A 25054-nucleotide genomic window follows, 5' to 3' on the forward strand; every position below is an offset into this window, starting at 1 on the left:
CTTCATATTTTCGAAAATCTCACTAACAATTAATGTGATTGATTCAAAAATTTTAAAGTTTGTTACTTGCCTATTAAGAAAGGTTCAATCTTTAAACTCTAGAATCATATCTTTTTAGTTTCTTGTTAGTCAAGTAATCAACTTTAATTTTCAAAATCAAATCTTTTTAATTTCCTTTTCAAATCTTTTGCAAAATGATTTTCAATCATATCTTTTTTAAAATCAATTTCAAAATTTTTTCTAACTTCTTATCTTTTCAAAATTGATTTTCAAATCTTTTTTAATTAACTACTTGACTTTTTGTTTGTTTTACTATTTCTTATCTTTTTCAAAACCACCTAACTACTTTTCTCTCTCTTATTTTCGAAAATCACTAACCTCTCTTTTTCAAAAATTTCTTTTCACTAACTAATTATTTTAAATTTCAATTTAATTTTATTTTCCTCCTTAATTTTTGAATTCTAATAAACATTTAAAATAAAAACAAAAATATTTTTTTATTTTATTTTATTTAATTTTCGAATTCTTTCCCCTCTCATCTCTTTCTATTTATTTATTTATTTACTAACACTTCTCTTCTACTCATAATTCGAATCCACTTTTCTCCTCTGTGTTCAAATTCTTATCTTCTCCTTCTTCTATTCTTCTCCTCTTATACTCACATGAGGAATCTCTATACTGTGAAATAGAGGATTCCATATTTTCTTTTCTGTTCTCTTCTTTTTCGTATGAGCAGGAACAAGGATAAGAATATTCTTGTTGAAGCTGACCCTAAACCCGAAAGGACTCTGAATAGGAAGCCAAAGGAAGCTAAGGCACAACTCTCTGGAGAGGACCTGACAGAAATTTTCGAAAAAGAATGAGACATGGCCGAACCCAATAACAATGGTGGAGATGCAAGGAAGATGCTTGGTGACTTTATTGCACCCTCTTCTAACTTCTATGGAAGAAGCATCTCAATTCCTGCAATTGGAGCAAACAACTTTGAGCTTAAGCCTCAATTAGTTTCTCTAATGCAGCTGAATTGCAAGTTTCATGGACTTCCAATGGAAGATCCTCATCAGTTTTTAGCTGAATTCTTGCAAATCTGTGACACTATCAAAACCAATAGAGTTGATCCCGAGGTCTACAGGCTTATGCTTTTCCTTTTTGCTGTAAGAGACAGAGCTAGAACATGGTTGGATTCACAACATAAGGAAAGCCTGAACTCTTGGGATAAGCTGGTCAGTGCTTTTCTGGCCAAATTCTTTCCACCTCAAAAGATGAGCAAGCTTAGAGTGGAAATCCAAACCTTCAGACAGAAGGAAGGAGAATCCCTCTATGAAGCTTGGGAAAGATATAAGCAACTGATCAAAAGGTGTCCTACTGACATGCTTCCAGAATGGAGCATCATAAGTATATTCTATGATGGTCTGTCTGAGTTGTCAAAAATGTTATTGGACCATTCTGCAGGAGGATCTCTTCATCTGAAAACCTCTGCAGAGGCTCAGGAACTTATTAAAATGGTTGCAAATAACCAGTTCATGTACACCTCTGAGGGGAATCCTGTGAACAATGGGATGCCTCAGAAGAAGGGAGTTCTTGAAATTGATACTCTGAATGCCATATTGGCTCAGAATAAAATATTGACTCAGCAAATCAATATGATTTCTCAGAGTCTGAATGGATTGCAAGCTGCATCCAACAGTACTAAGGAAGCATCTTCTGAAAAAGAAGCTTATGATCCTGAGAACCCTGCAATGGCAAAGGTGAATTACATGGGAGAACCCTATGAAAACACCTATAATCCTTCATGGAAAAATCATCCAAATTTCTCATGGAAGGATCAACAGAAGCCTCAACAAGGCTTCAATAATAATGGTGGAAGAAATAGGTTTAGCAATAGCAAGCCTTTTCCATCATCTTCTCAGCAAAATCCTTTTCCATTATATTCTCAGCAAAATACAGAGAATTCTGAACAGAGCCATTCTGGCCTGGCAACCATAGTCTCTGATCTATCCAAAACCACACTAAGTTTCATGAATGAAACAAGGTCCTCTATTAGAAATTTGGAGGCACATGTGGGTCAGCTGAGTAAGAAGGTTACTAAAACTCCTCCCAGTACTCTCCCAAGCAATACAGAAGAAAACCCCAAGAGAGAGTGCAAGGCCATAACCATGATCAACATGGCCGAACCTGGAGAGAGTGAGGAGGACGTGAGTCCCAGTGAGAAAAGCCTCAGGGGACGTCCTCTAGATAGAAAGGAGTTTCCCTTTGAGGAACCAAAGGAATCTGAGGCTCATACTGAGACCATAGAGATTCCACTGAACTTCCTTCTGCCATTCATGAGCTCTGATGAATATTCTTCCTCTGAAGAGGATGAAGACATCACTGAAGAGCAAGTTGCTAAATATCTAGGAGCAATCATGAAGCTGAATGCCAAGTTATTTGGTACTGAGACTTGGGAGGATGAACCCCCCTTGTTCACCAATGAACTGAGTGCATTAATGAGGCAGACATTACCTCAGAAGAAACCGGATCCCGGAAAATTCTTCATACCTTGTACCATAGGCACCATGACCTTTGAGAAGGCTTTGTGTGACCTGGGGTCAGGGATAAACCTCATGCCACTCTCCGTAATGGAGAAATTGGGAATCTTTGAGGTACAAGCTGCAAGAATCTCACTAGAGATGGCAGACAAATCAATGAAACAGGCTTATGGACTAGTAGAGGACGTGCTAGTGAAGGTTGAAGGCCTTTACATCCCTGCTGATTTTATAATCCTAGATACTAGGAAGGATGAGGATGAATCTATCATCCTTGGCAGACCCTTCCTAGCCACAGCAAAAGCTGTGATTGATGTTGGCAGAGGAAAGTTGGTCCTTCAGTTGAATGACGACTACCTTGTATTCAAGACTCAAGGTTCTCCTTCTGTAACCATGGAGAGGAAGCATGAAAACCTTCTCTCAATACAAAGTCAACCAAAACCCCTACATTCAAACTCTAAGTTTGGTGTTGGGAAGCCATAACCAAGCTCTAAGTTTGGTGTTGAGAGGCCCCAACCTTGCTCTGATTATCTTTGAGGCTCCATGAGAGCTCACTATCAAGCTATTGACATTAAAGAAGCGCTTGTTGGGAGGCAACCCAATGTTATTTAATTATATCTATTTATTCTCCATTGCTATTTTATGTTTTCTTTAGGTTGATGATCATGTGAAGTCACAAAAACAACTGAAAAATCAAAAACAGAATGAAAAACAGCATTAAAAATAGCTCACCCCAGAGGAAGAGCTTACTGGAGTTTAAACGCCAGTAAGAAGCAGCAGACTGGCATTTAACGCTAGAAAGAAGCATCAAGCTGGCGTTAAACGCCAAAAACAAGCACCAAACTGGCATTTAACGCCAGAACAGAGCATCTACTTGGCGTTTAACGCCAGAAATGGGAGAAAAGCTGGCGTTAAACGCCAGAAACAAGCAGCAATCTAGCGTTTAATGCCAGAATTGCAATCTAAGGGCATTTTTGCACGCCCTAAATGGAGCAGGGATGCTAAGTCCTTGACCCCTCAGGATCTGTGAGCCCCACAGGATCTCCACCTACTCCACCTCTTCTTCTCTCCTCTTCACACCCTTTCAAAACACTCTTCCCCAAATACCCTTCACCACTCAAATCCATCTACTCTTCCCCAAAAACCCCACTTACCTCTAAATTCAAAATCTATTTCCTCCCAAACACAGACCTAATACACGAAACCTAACCCTCCCCCCACCCCTATATAAACCCTTCAACACTACTTCATTTTCACACATTACAAACACTTCTTCTCCCACTTGGCCGAATACACCTTCCCCTCCATCTCCTCCATTTTCTTCTTCTTCTATTATTTTTCTTCTTCTTTTGCTCGAGGACGAGCAAACATTTTATGTTTGGTGTGGTAAAAGTGTTGCTTTTTATTTTTTCATAACCATTAATGGCACCTAAGGCCAGAAAAACCTCAAGAAAGAGGAAAGGGAAGGCAATTGCTTCCACCTCTGTGTTATGGGAGATGTAGAGATTCATCTCAAAGGTCCATCAAGACCACTTCTATGAATTTGTGGCAAATAATGCAAGGAGACCCTCACCCTCTCACTAGAAGAGTCAACTCTGATCAAAGGTTGGACCAAGTCCTCATGGACATCTGTGTGGAAGGAGCTCAATGCAAACAAGAGAGCCCACTCATGGACCTCAACAAGAGCATGAGGAAATTCCTCATCATGGAATCCCTAAGATGCCTCAAGGGATGCACTTTCCTCCACAAAACTATTGGGAGCAAATTAACACCTCCCTAGGAGAATTGAGTTCCAACAAGGGACAACTAAAGGTGGAGCACCAAGAGCACTCCATCATTCTCCATGAAATTAAAGAAGATCAAAGAGCTATGAGGGAGGAGCAACAAAGACAAGGAAGAGACATAGAGGAACTCAAGAACACCATTGGTTCTTCAAGAGGAAGAAGACGCCACCCTCACTAAGGTGGACCCGTTCCTTAATCTCCTTGTTCTTATTTTTCTATTTTTTGGTTTTTGAGCCTTATGTTTTACTTATGATTGTGTCTTTATTACATGTTCATTAGTGTTTAAGTGTCTATGTCTTAAAGCTATGAATGTCTTATGAATCCATCACCTTTCTTAAATGAAAAATTTTCTAAAATCAAAAGAACAAGAAGTACATGAATTTTGAATTCATCCCTGAGCTTAATTTAATTATTTTGATGTGGTGGCAATACTTTTTTATTTTCTGAATGAATGCTTGAACAGTGCATATGTCTTTTGAATTTGTTGTTTATGAATGTTAAAACTGTTGGCTCTTGAAAGAATGATGAAAAAGGAGAAATGTTATCGATAATCTGAAAAATCATAAAATTGATTCTTGAAGCAAGAAAAAGCAGTGAAAAACAAAAGCTTGCGAAAAAAAAGAGAAAGAAAAATGGCAAAAATGAAAAAAAAAAGAAAAAGCAAGCAGAAAAAGCCAGTACCCTTTAAAACAAAAGGCAAGGGTAAAATAAAAAAGATCTAAGGCTTTGAGCATTAATGGATAGGAGGGCCCAAAGGAATAAAATCCTGGCCTAAGCGGCTAAACCAAGTTGTCCCTAACCATGTGCTTGTGGCGTGAAGGTGTCAAGTAAAAGCTTGAGATTGAGCGATTAAAGACGTGATCCAAAGAAAAAAGAGTGTGCTTAGGAACCCTGGACACCTCTAATTGGGGACTCTAGCAAAGCTGAGTCACAATCTAAAAAGGTTCACCCAGTTATGTGTCTGTGGCATTTATGTATCCGGTGGTAATACTGGAAAACAAAGTGCTTAGGGCCACGGCCAAGACTCATAAAGTAGCTGTGTTCAAGAATCAACATACTGAACTAGGAGAATCAATAACACTATCTAAATTCTGAGTTCCTATAGATGCCAATCATTCTGAACTTCAAAGGATAAAGTGAGATGCCAAAACTGTTCAGAGGCAAAAAGCTACTAGTCTCGCTCATTTAATTGGAGCTAAGTTTCATTGATATTTTAGAATTTATAGTATATTCTCTTCTTTTTATCCTATTTGATTTTTAGTTGCTTGGGGCAAGCAACAATTTAAGTTTGGTGTTTTGATGAACGGATAATTTATACGCTTTTTGGCATTATTTTTAAGTAGTTTTTAGTATGATTTAGTTAGTTTTTAGTATATTTTTATTAGTTTTTAAATTAAAATCACATTTCTGGACTTCACTATGAGTTTGTGTGTTTTTCTATGATTTCAGGTATTTTCTGGCTGAAATTGAGGGACCTGAGCAAAAATTTGATTCAGAGGCTGAAGAAGGACTACAGATGCTGTTGGATTCTGACCTCCCTTCACTCGAAATGGATTTTCTAGAGTTACAGAAACCCAATTGGCGCGCTCTCAATTCCGTTGGAAAGTAGACATCTAGGGATTTCCAGAAATATATAATAGTCCATACATTGCCTGAGTTTTGATGACATAAACTTGCGTTCAAACGCCAACTTCCTGCCCTATTCTGGAGTTAAACGCCAGAAACAAGTTGCAAACCAGAGTTAAACGCCAGAAACAGGTTACAACATGGCGTTTAACTCCAAAAAGAGTCTCTACAAATGAAAGCTCAATGCTTAGCCCAGGCACACACCAAGTGGGCCCGGAAGTGGATTTCTACATCATTTACTTATCTTATGTAACCCTAGCTACTAGTTGAGTATAAAAGCTAATTTTAGTGATTTATTTTATATCTCTGGTTAGTCTTTTGAATAATTTTATGTTCAGAGATCACGTTTAGGGGGGCTGGCCATTCGGCCATGCCTGGACCTTCATCACTTATGTATTTTCAACGGTAGAGTTTCTACACACCATAGATTAAAGTGTGGAGCTCTGCTGTTCCTCATGAATTAATGCAAAGTACTATTGTTTTCTTATTCAATTCAAGCTTATTCCTATTCTAAGATATTCGCTTGCACTTCAACCATGATGAATATGATGATCCGTGACACTCATCACGATTCTCAACCTATGAACGCGTGCCTGACAACCACTTCCGTTCTACCTTGGATTGAGCGTTTATCTCTTGGGCTCCTGGTTCAGATCAGAGTCTTCGTGCTATAGGCTAGAATTATTGGCAGCCATTCTTGAGATCCGGAAAGTCTAAACCTTGTCTGTGGTATTCCGAGTAGTATCTGGGAAGGGATGACTGTGACGAGCTTCAAACTCGCGAGTGTTGGGCGTAGTGACAGAGGCAAAAGGATCACTGGATCCTATTCCAACATGATCGAGAACTGACAGATGATTAGCCGTGCGGTGACAGCACATTTGGACCATTTCACTGAGAGGACGGGAAGTAGCCATTGACACCGGTGATGCCCAACATATAGCTTGCCATAGAAAGGAGTATGAATGATTGGATGGAAGCAGTAGGAAAGCAGAGGTTCAGAAAGAACAAAGCATCTCCATACGCTTATCTGAAATTCCTACCAATGAATTACATAAGTATCTCTATCCTATTTTATATTTTAATTATATTTTAATTATCAAATCTCCATAACCATTTGAATCTGCCTGACTGAGATTTACAGGATGACCATAGCTTGCTTCAAGCTAACAATCTCCGTGGGATCGACCCTTACTCACGTAAGGTTTATTACTTGGACGACCCAGTGCACTTGCTGGTTAGTTGTGCGAAGTTGTGAAAAAGAATTGAGATTATAAACGTGTGTATTAAGTTTTTGGCGCCGTTACCAGGGAATGAACAATCACGATTTCGTGCACCAGCCGAAAAAGGGCCCAGAAATAGCTAGGAGCGTTTTCTGCAATTTCCTGCACGTGGCGTCCATCACGCATGCGCGTGGGTCACGTGTACTCGTCGTTTGGAGATTTTTCTCGCCACGCGTACACGTCAGTCACGCATACGCGTCGTTCGTGCTCTGCGCCAGGCACACGTCCGCATCGTCTATGCGTGCGCGTCGCTTGCGTTTTGCGCTAGGCACGCGTCCACGTCGTCCATGCATGCACGTCACTGCCATTTTCTCCAAAACTTCATTTTGTGCGTTCCTTCTATTTTTGCGGGTTTTTTTTCTGTCCTCTTAGCCATTCATGCCCTATGAAGCCTGAAAATACTTAACACACAGATCACGGCATCGAATGGTAATAAAGGATAATTAAAATTAATATTTTTGAAGCATAGGAAACATGTTTTCACATATATCACAGAATAAGGAAGGAATTATAAAACCATGCAAATCTTATGAATAAGTGGATGAAGAATTGATAAAAATACTCAATTGAGCACAAGATAAATCATAAAATAGTGGTTTATCAACCGTACTAGAAACCCATGGATCGGGGGTTCTCATTCCGTATATATCTTTTATTTTTCAGATGCAGGTCTAGGTGCTCAGCAGCAAGCTGTGATTTGTTTGAAAGACGGCGAAGACGTTTAAGATCTCTCATTTACATTTTGCTTAGATTCTCTCCGCTTTTGGTTTTAAAGAACTCATGCTATGTATTTAATCCTTTGAAAAACCTACCTATAGAGGCCCCTGTGCATCCTTCGGGAGAGATTAGGAGATACGGTTGTCAAATTGCTTTTATACTGTACCCTAGCTGGCCTAAGCTTCGCGGGTCACGGCTAGTGGCTATTTACTTATGTTATATATCTATATATTGTCCCTCTCTTATTCTCCTTAATGCCTTTATTTGTATATCGCTTTTGACTTCACGCTTTATCTTTTAGTTGTCGATGCGTGAGTGATACGACTTCGCGATTTTATTTTTACTCTTTTCAGGCTCCTCGATTAATACTCCTTTCAATATTACTTATAATTATGTATTAAAAATCCCCATTGAGAGTCGTACCACCTTATTATCATTGACTTATGACTCGAGCATAAGGATTTAAATATTAGGGTATTACATTATAGTATTAGAGCAGTTCGTCCTCGTAGGCCTGAGGGATGGAACTGCTTACACCTCAATGCATACTCTGAGTCTATGCCTGTGTTAGTTAGGGTATCCGACTGATACGTCTAGCATGAAGTTCATGTGTGTACCTTTGGTAATTTGAAGCACTTAACTTGAGATATTGAGACTGATCACCTTGATATCACTTGTTTGATGTGGACAAGGCCCGAATGGTGTCTCATGGACATGAACAAGCTACTCGGGGAGGAATTCCCTAGAACGAATTGATAAAGGAACGCCGAGACAAGAATCTTAGCAGTGATATATGTGATATTAATGTGTTGGTTTTAAATGGTTGAGTGAAATACTTGGAGGCGAATAGTTGATTGAATGATTTGTTTAATTAGGTTTGAATTTGTTGGATCTTGAGGATTTAGAGTATAGGAGGCTTGTGAATAGGTTTTGCTATAGTTTGGATTTGAATTGGAATGAAAGTTTGTGAAATTGAACACTTGTGTAGGAATTGAGAAATGACTAATTATCAGAAAACTTATGTTATGGGTCTTGAATGATTAGGATGTGAATTGGAATAACATTGGATATATGGCGAATTGTTAAGTGTTGAGGTAGGTAGAGTATGAATTGGGCTTGGACTTTGCTGAGTTTAATATTGGTTGGCATGTGCATGTAGTTATGATAAATGGGATTCATCGGATGCTTAGTATGTAAGGCTATGCCGTTACGCTTAAGGAAGAATAAGTGGAGTTAGAGATTTTGAGATTTGTTGATTGTGGTCCTAGATAATGTGTTCATGAAAATTGAAGATTTTGAGGAAATTTTGAGTTAAACATAGAGATACGCTAGGGACCTAAGTTACCATTGGATTCTTAGTGGATGAAAATTAAAGTGACGCAGCAAAAACTTGCAGAAGCAGAAACACAGGATAGTTACGAATAGGAGCTGTAAATGTTGACTAGAATATCTTAAGTTTGAATACTCGAAGGGTTTAGTGGGTTAATGCAAGTAATGATTCCCAGATAATTGGATTTGATTGCGGCTGTGAGCTTTGGTGGTTCTGAAATGGATGAGGAAATGATCATTGATGCGTAATTGGATTTAGATGATGATTGAGTGCAAGTCATCATGTTTGAGGGATGAGTACTATGATATTTGGTCATGGTGACCTTGGATTTAGATTGAGATTTATAATGATTGGATTTAAAGACGACTTTGGAAAATATTAAATTGAAATGCTAATGTTGTATTGAGATTGGTTTTAGGAAATCCGTGAAGGGTGGTAAACCCAAATGTATAGGGGAGGTTCTGCCGGAATTCTAAAAGAACTTGAAGAGTTTAGAAATCTTAAGTTATGATATCAATCGGGAGTTTCAGCTTAGGATGTTTTATGAAGGGGTGAGATGAACATAACATTTGGTTAGTTATTGAGAGAAACATATAAGAAGCTAAAAGTGAAATGGATAAATATAACTTAAGTTGAATTGGGAATAGGGTGTTAAGAATTGATGTTGGAGAATGGCAAATTGAATGGTAATAGGTCGGTTGAATATGTGAAAGCTTATATGAAGACTTGATATCTAATTTTCAAAGACGAAAATTTTTGTTAGGTGGGTAGGATGTAAAATCAGTCAAACTATAATTAAGTAAATAATAAATTAAATATGAGTGATTAGGGTTAGAAAATTTTGCAATCGGAATTTGATGATTTAAATATGATATTTGGACTCAGTGAATTTTTCTGAGTCAGAAAACATAATTTTCTGCGTAAAAACGAGCAGTGAAAATTTGACCGTCAGTACCGGCTGAGATCTGTCCGGTACTACAGCTGAGAAAATTAATTTGAAGTGAACAAGGTTAAGAACAAAAAAGAATTTATAAGTGGAAAGATAGAAATATTTACAATACAATTTAAAACATTAATTTTAAAGGTTTTGGCCCAAAATTGGGTCAACAGGCTAAACCAAGTGAACCGAACCTAAGTGAGTCCAAGACCCAACATATATAAACCTTAGTTATGAGCATTTCAGCTCATTAACCCTAAAGAAAGAGTGTGGGGCGCTGAAATGGAGAAGAGATGAAGAAGAGAGAAAATCCTAACTCCAAACTTCAAACCACCATAACTTGAGCTATGGAGCTCCAATCGACGAGCCATTTGCGGTCACGCGTCGCTCTTTTCATCCTCTATAATTCTATCTAAGTTTTTTGGTGAGTATTCTATTTTCCTTTTCCCAGTTTCCTTTTATCTCTTTAAATTCTAATTTGGTTTGGGTTTTGAGGAAATTTTGTGATTTTGGTTATTTAGAAGTGCTCTAGTATGAGCCATTGGTGATATTCATCATAAAATACAGTGGGTTAAGGTAAGAAACCCTCCAACCTTTGTGATTTATCATTTTCATGAACCCTAGGCTGATTGTAACTGTGAAATTGGTTATGTTAGAGTATTGGTTGATTTTGGTGCACAATTGGGAGGTTGGTTTTGCTTGTGGAGCTTTGGTGAGGCTTGGAGCTAAGGTTGGTGGAGACTTCCAAAGAAGAGGCTCAATTGGTTTGGCTTCAAGAGGCACGATTTAAGTTTTATTTAAGTACCGTGTGGTGTGATGAGAATTTCTAGGCTAGATTCCCCTAGGATTAAGTTTGGATTTTGCAAATGGTTGGTACTAATATGTATAGTTGATATGTAATGTAAATTAATGATTAGGTTGAGAATTGTGTGAATTTGTATGTTTGGTGTGTTGAGAATTTGATGAATTGGATAATGAATATTGGTTTGTGGAATATGTATTTAAATTGTAAATTTGGGCCGGAGGACGTGAATCTTGGGCCGGAGGCTGGAAAGAGGTAAGGAAGGTAAGTGATGTGTGTATTGTGTGATGTCATATGAGATTGAATAGATAATGAATATTGAGTGTGTGAATAAATGGGAGGAATGTTGAATAATAAGAAATTAGGAATTTAGGAGTGGAAGGTGACGAAATTAAATTGAATTGTGTAGATGAGGTAGGTTTAGTTTTGGTTGAGTGTAATTATGTGAATGTGGTTGGGTTGTGGTCATTTGGATGAGTGGAAATGAATTTGGCTTGTGAATATTGGAAAACTTTGTGATTTCTGTTTTTGGATAAAAATTGATTTTTGACCAACTTCGGCGGTCCGTAACTTGGTCCTCAGAGTTGGGAATTCTTCAAGATTGGATTTTTATAAAAGTTCATTCAACGATCTTTCCAACGGTTCAGAAATGGTTGAAAAAGGAATTTTATAGAAGTTATGTGTGGCGGAAGTTTGAGGTTTGAAAATAAAATTCTGCAGCTTTTTCTGACTTAGTAAAATTTTTAAGAAAACGTACGCCCACGGGTATGCATGGCCAACGCGCACGCGTGACCCATATAATTTACCCCCCCTCACGCGTGTGCGTGGCCGACGCATACGCGTCGCTGTGTTGATGCTGCTGGGTGGTAGAAAAACCAGAGAGTTGTGCTGGTATTGTGCCGGATTCGTGCGAAGCACAAAACGCTTCCACGTGTACGCGTGACCGGGCACGCGTCCCTCCCCCTCTCTGATTTCCACGCGTACGCATGGATGATTCTCACGCGTCACTCCCTTTTTCCGCTTTCCACGCGTGCGCATGGGCGACACGCATGCGTGGCCCTGTTTTCAGCAAATATGAGTTTTGTGTTTTTAAAACCGAATTTTAAACTTTTAAGCCCCCTTGTTTCATTCTTTTAGTCCTGAATTAGAATAGTATGCCTTGTAATGAGAATAATCTATGAAAGGTGATAACTTGGGGATGAAGTAAGGGGAGAATTAATAATAAATCGTGAAAATAATGATGATTATGATATTGTTAGCGAGAGTGATGATGACGATGAGATTGTTAATGAGAGTGATAATGATTTTGAGACTGATAAAGAGGATGATGATGATTATGAGATTGTCATTGAGAATGATAATGATTAAGAGGTTGATATTAAATATGATCCTGATTGTGATATACCTGCATGGGTAGACGCAGTGGCATTGATTCCACTTGCTCTGGGACATGGTGAGATATACCTGCCTAGGTAGATGCAGTGGCATTGATTCCACTTGCTCCAGGACGTGGTGAGATATACCTGCCTGGGAAGATGCAGTGGCATTAATTCAGCTTGCTCCGAGACACGGTGAGATATACCTGCCTGGGTAGATGCAGTGGAGTGATTCCACTTGCTCCGGGTTTGGTTTGAGACTCCTGGGGTAGATGCAGTGGTTAGCCCCCACTTGCTCCCAGTCGAGGTGGATTTAAGATTTGTCAAACTATCTGAGTTTCAGATTTCCTTGGGTAGATGCAGTGGGTCGGCTCCAATTGCTCCAGGTTGAGGTCCAATATTCTGTTGACCCTGCATCGTAAGATGTGGCCGGACACTTAGAGCTCTCTGGATGAGCTCTCTCCCATAGATGTTTTATTTTGATTGATTATGATTTTGAGCTTGGGGATGTGAGCTCACAGGGATTGTCCAGTGGTTAGCTACCAGGACATGTCGGGTTAGCTATGTAACCGACTGATAATATCATCACCTTTAGGGCAGGCATACATCATTTGCACATGTTTGAATTATTTGGGTTTGGCTATTTGTTTTGGATTGCTATATTATATATGCTATGTTACTTGATTATGTGCTACTTGTTCTACTTGTACCTTATTGTGTATTACTTGCCTGTATTGCTTGTGTTTGTAAAACTGAGTGGTCCCTCGTGCTGGTGTCGGTTTACACTGAGGGCTGTTCTTGATGAGATGAGTTGATGATGTAATTGAATAATGATGATGATTATTGAATCAGGTAATTGAGCTCCCTGGGTAGACGCAGTGAAGTGATTTCACTTGCTCCAGGTAGAATGAGATAATTTGAGCTCCCTGGGTAGACGCAGTGAAGTGATCCCACTTGCTCCAGGTGAGGATATGAGGTAATGATATAGAATTGCTGAGACAGAATAGCTGTGGATGGTTTTATTTATAATTCTGATTGTGAATTGTCGGAGAGTTAGAAAGTTGAATCAGACTTATTATTCCCTTATGACAGTTGCCTATTTATGGATTATTGAGAAAATAGGATGAATGTTTGGTGAAAGAAAGTTTAGGATGCTTAGTGAGTTTTTATTACAATGCATTGTATTTATTTGGTACTTTTACCATACTGGGAACCCATGGGTCGGAATTCTCATTCCGTATATATCTTTTGTTTTACAGATGCGGGTCCAGGTGCTCAGCAGTGAGCTGTGATTTGTCTGAAAGACGGCGAAGACATTTAAGATCTCTCATTTACATTTTGCTTAGATTCTCTCTGCTTTTGTTTTTAAAGAACTCATGCTATATATTTAATCCTTTGGAAAACTTACCTATAGAAGCCCTTGTGCATCTTTCGGGAGAGATTAGGAGATATGGTGGTCAAACTGCTTTTATATTGTACCCTAACCGGCCTAGGCTTCGTGGGTCGCGGCTAGTGGCTATTTACTTATGTTATATATCTATATATTATCCTTCTCTTATTCTCCTTAATGCCTTTATCTGTATATCGCTTTCGACTTCACGCTTTATCTTTTAGTTGTCGATGCGTGAGTGATACAACTTCGCTATTTTATTTTTACTCTTTTCAGGCTCCTCGATTAATACTCTTTTCAATTTTACTTATAATTATGTATTAAAAATCTCCCTTGAGAGTCGTACCACCTTATTATCATTGACTTATGACTCGAGCATAAGGATTTGAATATTAGGGTGTTACACAAGACTTTTCCAATGTCATTGTGTCTTAATTAAGTGATAGCAACAACCTAAATATAAGTATTGAATACAATTGAAATGCTAGAAATTTTGGATCTCCTTATTTAGTTAATTAATTAATCAAAATGAGAAAAGAGCAAAGTAGTATATTGGTGATGGTAGTGTGAGAAGTGAGAAGACAAGTGTGTTGGGTAAGAAAAGTAGTGAATATATTTTATGTTTTCTATGGAAGGAATAACCAACTCTGGTCAAAATTGTTCAGCCACAATAATAGATTCAGCAAGAACTAGCAACAGTTATGGCTAGACAACCAAATTAAATTAACTAAACTATTTTATGCTTTTGTCTCTGCTTGTATTCAGAAAGAGATTAAAAATTACAAAAATGGAGAGAGGGATCATTGTGGAAAGTGGAGAACAGGGGAGAAGTATTCAAAGGTTTTTTTTCATGTATGATTCATCAAAAACAAGGTAATGTAATGTCAGCTAGTATCGTTGGAGAACAAAGATGTGTGATCAATTTCAGGAGTTGTCTACACACATAGCAATTACTACATCAAAACTAATGAAATTAAAATTAAATTTGGAAACAAAAATTCATAGTATTGTGATACAAAACAACTAGACCAGAGCATAGTAGGATACAAACCAAACAATGTTATTTTGAAACAAGAAACCAAGTCATGCATGAAGCTGATATATACAATGGTTTCAAATACTTTGATTTCAAATAGATTGAACTAACTAAATTATCAAGACCCTCCAACCACTCTTGTCAACTTCAATTAGCCAAATACCAGTGAAGTGGACGCAAAGAAAACAAGAAAATAAAAGCCATATATGTTTGATTATATTCTACTAAGTTTCCTTTAAAGCTATGCCCAATTATTACAGCACCAATATCTATTGCTAATCACATTATAAGAATTCCAATAGTATATATATACTTCATGTATTAATTCTAACCTATTCTAGTATTATTAATAGTTATAGTATGAGTCAAGTTACATCTTTATATGTTAATAAAGTTGCATAGAAAAACTAGTGCTGTAATTTCAAAGTTGAGTGTTAAAATGGTTCAAATAATTGTAAAAGATTTAATATATCTATGGATCAGACCATGTTGATGCCTAGGCATCTTAGGCTAGTTTCACAAGCCTTTTTCATTAGTTTTTGCTTGGTTTTCATGCATTTCTTAGGCAATAAGCAAGTATTTGGATGAATAATATATGTATGCCTTGATTCAATCAAACATTGTTAATTTTGTACATTTTCATGAGATTTATGCAAGAACTACTTGATGTTATGAATGATGCAATATCTTGTGAATATGGCAAGGTTTTGATGCATTTGTTTGGTTGATGATAGGTGAGGAGAAGTAGAGGAAGGGCAAGGAAGAGGCAGAGAAGGCAACGTTGGTGGCCAAAGTTGGCTCACCAACGTTGCCAAGAATGTTATTAAGAGGAAAGCAAGTAACGTTGGTGGCCAAAGTTGGGTCACCAACGTTGCCACAAACGTTGGCTCAAGGAAGGGTAAGCAACGTTGGTGGCCAAAGTTAGCTCACCAACGTTGCTCACCAACATACCAAGCATGAAAAGCAACGTTGGTGGCCCAAACATGGCTCACCAACGTTGCTAACAACATTGCTGCAAGAGAGGTGCAACGTTGGTGGCCCAAGCTTGGCTCACCAACGTTGCTACTCAAAAAGGTGCCAACGTTGGTGTGCAAACATTGCCACAAACGTTGCAGACCAACGTTTTCAACAATTTCAAGAGGAATACATTGGAAAAATTGGCTGCGACGTGCACGCATGGGCGACGCATACGCGTGAGCGTGGAAATTGACACTCCACGCATATGCGTAGGCGACGCGCACGCGTGAAAAAAGTGTTTGCACACCAACGTTATGTCACTAACACTAGCATTGACACACAAACGCTGGATCATGTGTACGCGTCGGCGACGCGTACGCGTGACATGAAGAACGTTGGTGCACCAACGTTGGGCACCAACGCCAGTAGCAACGCTCCGAGTATCTTATTTATGCAACGTTAGGGCCACCGTTAGTACACAAACAGTGGTGTCAATGCCAATGCTAACCTCAATTCCAAATGGCACCCATGCAAGTAATAAACGTTAGTGAGCTAACGTCCTTGTCAACGTCACAAAAAGTCACTCCTAACTGCTTCAATCAAGGCCAAAAACCAACATCCAAGTACTTGAAGATCCAATTGAAGATGAGAAGAAGAGTATAAATAGGAGAGCTTTGGAAGTTAGAAAGAGGCTGGAGGATTAGAGACTCCAAAGAGCTTAGAATTTTATTTTCTTTTGATACAATTTTCCTTTTCTGCAATTTTACATTTTAATTTGTATCGAGCTTCATTTACTTTTATGCAATTTCAATTCCTTGCACTTCTTCTCTTCTTTGCAATTTTACATTTCAGTTCGTATTAAGTTCAATTTATTTTCATGCGATTTTAATTCCTTGCACTTGTTCTTCGAGCAATTATTCACTAAACCCCAATCGTTAGGGGGAGGAGCTCTATTGTAATTCACATGATTGAATGAAATTATTCTTCTTCTCAATCTGCTTGGGGTAGCTAAAGGATATCTTCTATGTTTATTGTGATCCACTCACTTTGGAATGTGGTTTGGGTTTATTGAATTCCTATGTGAGCCTCGGAAGGAGAATCATAGGAATTAGAATTGAAGCTCTATCCCTCACAATTCTCTTGATCAACACTATTCGGGAGGAATTGAGGTCTTGAAAATTTGTGTGGCTTATGGATGAGAGACATGAACTTAACCTCTTCTCATGACAATTAGATCAAGGAATTGGCAAATTGATTGTGATTAGAGAAATTGGGTTGCCAAGGAATTGGGACTCAATTAATTCCAATCCGCCATAGATCTACTTCATATGATTGAGAAGGGAGTTGAAACCTATTGATTCATGATGAATTATGATATCTCCAATCCCTAATGAATCTTTCTCTTTATTGTTCGTCACTTTAATTGTTTTAAAATTCCTTTACTTGCCTTGAATTTTCTGCTTCCTTTAATTCCCAGCACCCAAATTTCCTTTATTTTTCATGCAATTTACTTTCCGTTGTCATTTACATTCTGGCTTGTTATTTAGATTTTAGCTCTTTTACTTTTTTGCTCTTTACGTTTCAGTTATTTAGTTCTTTGCCATTTAAGTTTCCACAATTTACATTTTTCCATTTACTTTCAGCACTTTAATTTCTTGCAATTTACATTCTGCTAGTTCAAATTCACCAAAACCATCAACTGTTAGCTTGACTAGATATATCACCTCATTAAAGTTGCTTGATCCATCAATCCCTGTGAGATCAAGCTCACTCTTGTGAGTTTTACTACTTGATGCGACCCGGTATACTTGCCGGTAGTTAATGCAAATTCAATTTTTCCGTATCACATGTCCTCAAGAATTTGGTCCAAGCACAGCTGTTTCTCCTCAGTTTCCTCCCTCTCATTAGGATTATATATATTATGAAAGTGATGAAGAAGAAGCACTTTTTGAAGAAGTATACATTACTAGCAATATATTCTATAGCTATTTTTTTTAATTTAAAACTAGCTAATAATTAATCAGCTATACAAAGTGCAGAGGTTTTATCTCTACTAATCATTATTGTTATACACATGTAATCTTAAAAAAAATTAACCATATAGGTAGAGCTTACTTTTTCTTGTCCAATGTAGGGATGTCTGCCCTTGTATATTTGTCAATGATGACCTACAACATAAAATGCATCAAAAGTCAGAAGAAGAAGAGAAAAAGAAACAAGAATGAAATAAAAGAAAAAGTAGTAGTCATTACTAAGAAAAAGTCAGAAATTCATAAAATGGTAACCATAAGAAACAATTTTCAACCAATAGTGGTAACTGATTTTGTGTTAGTATCAATAATGTGAAAATCAAAGCCAAATGTGAAAATGTGAAATGAAAAAATTTGAAGAAATATCATTAAGGAACTCGATCTGGAAAATTGATTATGATGCTTGTGGATTCCTTTTTCTGTTCCTTTTCAACAATCAAAAGCCAACAAAGAAATCAACAATACACTATAATAATAATAATAATAATAATAATAATAATAATAATAACAATAATAATGTGCCCATTACATGCATATAGAAGACACAAAAATTGGATTATCAATTACCATCGAAATGGAATTAAAAATTACAGAAACACAATTAAACTTAAATTTAGAGCCAGAAATTCATGATATTGTGATACAAAACACTAATCAAAAAAGTGATAAATAGTTTATAAACCCTAATTAGTTCATATACATACCTTTTTTATGGAAGAACAGCTGCAACTATGGACGCGAACATCAGCAGCAATGGAACATGAACATCAGTAGCAATACAAACACAAACACAAACATGAACAGTAGCAAGAATCAGAACACCAACAGCAGCAGCAACCGGAACGCTAATAGCAGCAGGATTACGAACGGGAGTTGCAGTGGCACAACCGCGAACAGCAGCAACAATCAATGAAGAAATGTGAATAATAGAGAATGAAGCAGTTACTATACCAGGAGAGTGGGAGCAGAAAAGGGTGTGAGCGAGGTGGGAAAATGGGTTTCACAGGAAGAAAGAGCCTTTTGCTTTGCCAAATTGTTTGGGAAATTTATTTTTTGGGGAGTTTTAAAAATCCTACTATTCAAAATAAATACTATTGTTAATAAAACTCTTAACAAAATAAAAGTTAATTTTTTGTTTTAAAAATTAAATTTGTATGATTTTTTAAAACTTCTATTAACAAACTCCTACAATATAGCCTTTTTTGTAGTGCACATTGGCTTTTGAAGATTTTGCAATGCTCTACAACTTTTGTTAAAGGTGATTACTCACAATACTTTGAAAAGTGACATCTTGAAGCTCTACAATGATGAGAGGACGAAGACAATGAATATTCTTGAGAGAAATAAAAGTCGAGTTACAGTTAAGACTAATATGTGGACAACAAGCAACCAAAAAACAAAGGTTATATGACCATCACATCCCATTATATTGATGATTCTTTGAAATTGCAAAGTCATCTTGTGAGATAACAACATTAAATATTTAATTTTGTTATGACTTAATTTGTGAAATATGTATAACTGTAATACTTCTAACATTTTTTTATACTAAATTGTCATTGTAGATTTATATATGTGCCTCCTCCCCACACGGCTGATGTACTTTTGGAGGTACTTGTGGATTTTTGATGGATTGGAATCCTGATAGGAAGGTATTCACCTTGACTATTGATAATTATAGTACTAATGATGTTATGGTTAATAATATTTTGACTAAAATGTTATCTAGAAATTTCATATTGGATGGTAAATTATTTCACATGCGATATTGTGCGCATATATTAAATTTGATTGTTAAGGATGGGTTACAACTTATTTCACATGCTATAGAAAGAGTGAGGAATAGTGTTTATTATTGGACAGCAACACCTAAGAGAGAAGAAAAATTTAAAAAAACATGTGCTCAACTTAAAATATCCTACATAAAAAATCTCTGTCTTGATTGCAAAACTAGGTGGAATTAAACTTTTTTTATGCTTGAAGTTGCAATTATGTATAGAGATGTTTTTGAAAGATTGTCAATGTGTGAGAATCAATATAAATCTTTGCCTAGTAACGGGGACTGGCATATGGCGGATGAAATTTTTCAAAGATTGAGGGTGTTTTATGATGTGACTGAATTATTTTCTGGAATAAGTTATCCTACATCAAATCATTATTTTTCTAAAGTTTATGCGATTAAGTTGGCTTTGATGGAGTGGCAACATTGTGGAAATGAGGTAATTGAACTGATGGCTACTAGCATGATAGCTAAGTTTGAAAAGTATTGGCGTGTGATTAATATTGTTATGGCTATTGGGACTCTTTTAGATCCTAGGTACAAGATGTATTCGTTAAATTTCTTTTTTCGTAAAATACATGATGAGACGGAGGCATGTGTTGTAATATTTCAAGTGAAAAGGTTAGTACAAGATTTAGTTTTAGAATATGCAAACAAAAGAAGAGAGAGAGACCAAGCTGCTCAGTTAAATATGCCACGCCACCACCAATGTCTTCAGGTTAAAAGGTGATGAGCGGATATTTTATACGCTTTTTGGCATCATTTTTATATACTTTTTAGCATGTTTTCTTTAATTTTTATTAAGTTTTTATAGGTTTTAGTTTTAAATTCACATTTTTAGATTCTACTATGAGTTTGTATGTTTTTATGCAATTTTAGGTATTTTCTGGCTGAAATTGAGGAGCTGGAGCAAAAGTCTGATTCAAAGGCAGAGAAAGCACTACAGATGCTGTCTGGATCTAACCTCCTTACACTCAAAAGAGATTTTGTAGAGCTACAGAAGATTAAATAGAACGTTCTCAACAACTATGGAAAGCTGACTTCTAGAGCTTTCTAGCAATGTATAATAGTCTATACTTTGCTTCAGAATTAAAGACCTAAAACTGGCGTCCAACACCAGCCTCCTACCCTATTCTGGCGTCTAGCGCCCAAAGGAGAAGAGACCAGTGTCCAAACGCCCAAAGAGAACCCCCTAGCCAGCGTTCAATACCCTAGAGGCCTCCTAGCATGTGGATCTCATCAAAACTCAGCCCAAACACTCACCAAGTGGGCCCTAGAAGTGGATTTTAGCACTAAAAGACTATTTTACCCTTTTTGTGTAATTCTTAGTCATTAGCTTAGTATTTAAAGCACTTTTACATGATCTTCAATGGGATTTGCCATATTTTCATTTTACACATTATACTTTCTATCAGTATGAGTTTCTAAATCTCTTAGGTTGAGGGGAGGACCTCTAATAAACCATTATTTTATGATTTATATTGTGTTTAATTGAGTGATTTTATCAAATCTTCACCCACTTATTCATATGATTAGCATGATTTTATAATTCCTTCCTAGTATTGTTTATGGTTGAAAACTTGCTTCCTAAAAACCTTTAATTAGTACATTTTAATTCTCCTTTATCCCATTCGATGTCGTGACCCATGTGTTAAGTGTTTCAGGCCTCATAGGGCAGGAATGGCTTAGAGAATGGAGAGGAAGCTTGCAAAAATGGAAGGAACACAAGAAACTAAGGAGATGACCAGCGAACACTGACGCGAGTGCGTACTCCACGCAAACACGCAGAATGAAGAAAATTGCAGCGACGCGAACGCGTGCCTGACGTGTATGCGTTGATTGGAGTCTGCACGAATGACGCGAATGCGTGGACGACGCGAACGCGTGATAAGAAAAATCGCTGAATGACACAAACACGTGGACGACGCGTACGCGTGACCTGCGCGATCTGCAAAAATAATAGAATATGCTGGGGGCGATTTCGGGCCGCGGTTTAACCCAGTTTTCGGCCCAGAAACACAGATTAAAACCAGGGAACGTGAAGAGACTCAACACGCTTCGACACACCCATAGGCATCCACACACATTGAGATACATTGATATTAGGATTACTTTTATTTTTAGATCTGAATCTAGATTCGCTTACATTGATAGTTTATGCTTTTTCCTTGGATTATGGATGTTGAAGAATCATCACCTCCATCGAAGTTATTACTTTAGTTTGTTTCCTTATTCCTTTACTCTTTTCAGTTGATCATTGACCCTATTCAAATAAGTATGTTGCATTTTGGATTTATTAATACATAGAATTACTTTTACTTTTAATTAATTTTAAATCTCTATTTTATTTTATTTTATTCAATTATGTCTTCTTATATTTTTATGAATATTAATACCATGTCAATGGAGTAGATTTTCTACTTGACATGGGGGTTGATTAAGAGGAGACACTTGAGTTGGAATGCTCAAGTGCTTAGTTAAATTGAACATTATTGGCTAATTCTATATCAACTAACGCTAGACCTTCCGAAGGGAAAGGACTAAGATTTGTGGATAAGAGTCAGTTCAATCACTTGACTTTTCTTTACTCAGTAAGGGTTAACTAAGTGAAAACAACAACCTTTTTACACTACATTTGAGAAGATTCCAACAAGGATAGAACTTCCAATTAATCAATTCCTCAGTCAAGGCTTTCTATATTAATAATAATTCTTAGTTTTATTGCTTTAATTTATAATTATTCTAATTACTCATTATCCAACTCAAACCTTCTGGAAAATTTCTGGTTAATAAATTAGCACTCTTTCCTGTAACTCATTGGGAGACGACCTGGGACTCATACTCCCAGTATTTTTAATTCTAATTTTTGTGACAACCCTTTTTAAATTGAGAAGCGGATTTTAGCTGGTTGAGAACTGTACTTACAACGCATTTCGTTTATTAATTTCTTAACTGGTCAATTTCCGCCACCCATCAATTTTTGGCGCCATTGCCGGGGAGTTGCAATAGTGTGCTGAATTATTAATTAGTGTACATATTTTTATTTATTTGCATATTTTATTTTTATTTTGTTACCATGAGCTATATGTCTTTCTCATTGAATGACACGTTCATTGCCTGATCCGAGCTTAGCTGCTTTTGATCCTGAAATTGAAAGAACTCTTTCACGTATTAGGCGAGCTCGACGTCGGTTAGCCCCTGAGGGTGGTGAAGTGATTGTTATCGATTCATCAGTCTCATCTTATGGGCGAATTTGAACCGCCATTTGAGAGCGAGACAAGCTCCTTTACTACTGATTCAGTTAATTCCAGTGCAGATAACATGGCAGCACCTAGGAAGATTACTCTCCAAGAAGCTGGAGCCCTAGATTTTACACTGCAGCCGTACCAAGTGTATCACCCAACTCTAGCTGCAGATTTTGAACTAAAGACTGAACTAATCAACTTGATGCCCAAGTTTCATGGTTTACCTGCTCAAGAGCCTATTAAGCACCTTAGGGATTTCCAGACAGCCTATTCTACTGTTAGGCGCAATAGTGCAGATGAAACTTCTATTCTGTTAACTGTCTTCCCGTTTTCTCTTGAAGGAAAAGCAAGGGAGTGGTACTACTCCCAACCTGAAGCGACTTTTACCAACTGGGATACGCTCAGGAGAGAATTTTAGGAAAAATACTTTCCATCTGAAGTCACAGATAGACTGAGAAAAGAAATCTCCTGCATTACTCAAGGTGACTCGGAGACTCTCTATGAGTACTGGGAGCGTTTTAAGAACCTTCTAGACGCATGCCCCCATCACATGATTGATAGACTAGTACTGATCATCTACTTCACTCAAGGCATAAACCCCCAAGATAAGACTACACTGTATGGTGCTAGTAATGGTTCTATGAAAAAGTACAGGACCGCAGATGAAGCATGGCAGCTGATCAGCGACTTAGCTGAGTCCAATAGGAATCACAGGCCGAGGCGCAGCCACTCAAAAGCTATTGCAGAGATCTCCTCTAGCGTTGAAACTACTGCTCTTACACAGAGTATATGTGAAATGACCAACCTACTGAAACAGATGCAGTTAAATCAACAACAAGCACATAAAGCTCAGCCTCCCCCACCACAACAAAGCCAACAGTTAGTTCCACAAAGAGTATGTGGGATCTGTGCTGATTATAGTCATTATACTGATGAATGTCCGCAGCTCCAACAGGAATACAACACTGTGGCAGCCACTCATAACTTCTATGACTGCCCAAATCAAGGATATAATCAACAAGGTGGCAACTACAACCAAGGTGGAAACTATAACCAAGGATGTCAAGACAACTCCAACCAAAGTTAGAGGGACAACTATAACAGAGGAGGCAGAGATAACAATGGAAACCAGAGGTGGAATAATAATAACAGACAACAGAATCAGAACCAACCTTACAAAGCACCTCACCTGAGACAATATCAAGGATCCCAGCATAACCAACAACAAGTTCCCCAGATCACCTATCCTAATTCCTCATCAAACGACGAGATGCTTCGTTCTCTTGCACAAGGACAACAAGATATGCAGACACAGCTAAACTCTACTTTAAATTGTCTGAATTCCACTTTACAAGCTCTCGCCTCCAGGATAGATTCACTACCTAATCCCATTAACCAACCTTTAAACTCCAGTGGAATTCCTTCTCAACCCCTACTAATCCCAAAGGCGGCATCAATGCCATTACTTTGAGGTCAGGAACCACACTGCAAGAGAGGATCCATGAGGAGCCGAGCCTACTAGAACATGCCCCAACTGAGGATGTAGTGGAAGTGGAAGATGCTGCAGAGGAAGAGGACATACAAGACATAGTTGAAGAAGAAGCAGCTCAACCATAGAATGAAGCACCAAAGGATGCAGAAGTTGTACAGGATGCCATTCCTATCCCATTTTCACACCCTGCAAAGAAATCCAGGAAGCAGATTGAACTTGATCCCAAAATGGTAGAAATATTTAAAAAGGTTGAGGTAACTGTTCCCCTTTTTGATGTTATTCAGTAGGTACCTAAATACGTAAAGTTTCTAAAAGATTTGTGCATACATAAAGATAAAATTAATGAACTAGAAACTATTCCTTTAGGTAGTTCTATATCTGCTTTAATGGGGGGTATACCTAAAAAATGTAGTGATCCAGGTCCATATTTGGTTATCTTTACCAAAGGAGGTGTAATATTTTCTGACTTCATGTGTGATTTAGGAGCATGTGTTAGTATAATGCCATTGTCTATATATGATACTTTGAGGCTCCCTCCCTTAAAAAGGTCGGCAGCTCATTTTGTGTTAGCAGATAAAAGCATTATTACAGTGGTTGGAATTGCTGAAGATGTATTAGTGAGCATTAAGGGGCTCACATTTTCTATTGACTTCTATATCCTGGAAATGCCCCCCTAATGACTCAGGAAGACCATCATCAATCCTGTTTGGAAGACCATTCCTGAAGACTTCGAAGTTCAAGTTAGAT

General features: G+C 37.6%; 2 non-coding genes across 2 annotated transcripts; both read right to left on the minus strand.

Moving 5' to 3' along the window:
- Positions 1-1268: 1268 nt before the first annotated feature.
- LOC112788313 (small nucleolar RNA R71) lies at positions 1269-1376 on the minus strand. The gene has a single exon (XR_003195681.1). It is a non-coding gene; the product is annotated as a small nucleolar RNA R71 (small nucleolar RNA).
- A 21887-nt stretch (positions 1377-23263) lies between these two features.
- Positions 23264-23371, minus strand: LOC112787918 (small nucleolar RNA R71). Its single transcript, XR_003195302.1, has one exon. It is a non-coding gene; the product is annotated as a small nucleolar RNA R71 (small nucleolar RNA).
- Positions 23372-25054: the final 1683 nt, after the last annotated feature.

This window comes from Arachis hypogaea, chromosome 20, assembly GCF_003086295.3.
Source record: "Arachis hypogaea cultivar Tifrunner chromosome 20, arahy.Tifrunner.gnm2.J5K5, whole genome shotgun sequence".
Lineage (NCBI taxonomy): Eukaryota > Viridiplantae > Streptophyta > Magnoliopsida > Fabales > Fabaceae > Arachis > Arachis hypogaea.